Here is a 1,591-nt window from a genome sequence, read left to right as displayed (position 1 = left end):
CGCTCTTCCTTTCTCCTCGCGTGGTACCAAAGGCAGCCCCACAGCCTCTGTGGAAATGGAAAATGGTTTATTTATATGGCAGCTGGCACTGCATTGTTCAGGTCCTGTTTGCTCTGAGGAAAGGGCGGTGCTTTGGGTGAGACGGAGAAGTGAGGTAACCGGTCCTAAACCACATGATTTCCTCCCCGCTTCCTGTGACATTTCCAGGAGGGAAACTCCTGTTTCCCAGCGCATTCCAGGGCCCTCGTCCCCACCAATTAGTCAGCAGGATGGCAACAGTGGAGGCTCGATCCCAGACTGCAAAGGGCAGTGGATCAGGCACACCAGGGACCGTCTTGGTACCACCACGTATGTGCTGGTAGTGGGGAAGGTGAGCACCCCATGTCCTACAGCAGCCCAGATGTTGACTGGGATGGAGCACAGCTGGAGGAAGAACACAGGGCTCAGCAGCAGCCTCTGCCCATGAGCTGATGGACAGCATGTCCAGCCTCACGCTTAGGAAGATAGAGCTGAGGACATGCTCCTGGAAGGCTGCTGATGGCAGCGGGTGGCTGAAACACAAGGACTTGCTTAATTGTCGCAAGGACCAGGATAAGGAAAATAGTGTAGCAGGTCTTGGGGCCAAGAGGAGCTTAAGACCAAAATATCCCCCGGCTTTGTTTTCCAGTGGAGGAAGCACAACTTTCCACAAGAGCATGTTTTAGCCAGTACTGCAAACACCTTGTCTGCGATGCCTCTTCACCATCCACTATCATTACCACACAGGCGAAATATTTTCTTGTTTACGAGTGCGGGAACACTAAGGAATGTAATCCTTACAAAATTAAAGATTCAGTCACATATTGGCTAACTTGATTCCGGCAGTGATTCATGGCTATGCCATCTTGAGGCAAGGGAATCTCCACCGCTGACAAACGGCTTTTTGGAGCACCTTGCAGCAGCACGAACAGCAAACACTGGTCAGAAGCCAAAGGAAGCTGAGCTACAGGACACATTCCAGCAAAGCAGCAGCATATTCCCCACGGTGAAGCGCGGGGAGGCAGGATGCCCATCTGCCACTTCCAGCTAGATTACCAGGAGCACATTATGCAAAAACACAGAGAAGAAAATCACATTAATTATTCCCTCGTTCAGGGAAGAAACAGGCAGGGCATTGAGCTTAACTCTTGTTTAACCCTCTCCCACAGCAAAAACTAAGATACTCAGAGAAGAGCCAATGAACTGACATGACCTAAGGCTTCCCATTGCAAAGCACTGGAGATAGGGAATGACAAAACTAACAGAGCTTCAGCACAAACCAAAACCATATTCCTCTCCCTTCCAACCACTACCAAGCACGTGCTTTTGGGCCCAGCACAGCACAAGTAGTCAGTGCTCTTCCTAGGCTGCAGTGCAGATGTGCCAGATAGTCACATTCTCCTGAAAACCACCCCTCTGGAGAAACCAAACTCACACAAAACTTCACAGCTTCACACAGACGTTAATTGAGATAACCAAGTCCTTCAGCAAAGAGCTAAATCCACTGATGCCACCAGTAAAACCAATGGGACAAGCTCTGTTAAGTGATACCCTGGGGCCTGCAACTGAACAG

The sequence above is a fragment of the Buceros rhinoceros genome, unplaced genomic scaffold (assembly GCF_000710305.1).
Source record: "Buceros rhinoceros silvestris isolate BGI_N320 unplaced genomic scaffold, ASM71030v1 scaffold4493, whole genome shotgun sequence".
Taxonomy (NCBI): domain Eukaryota; kingdom Metazoa; phylum Chordata; class Aves; order Bucerotiformes; family Bucerotidae; genus Buceros; species Buceros rhinoceros.
This window is presented reverse-complemented; position numbering follows the sequence as displayed.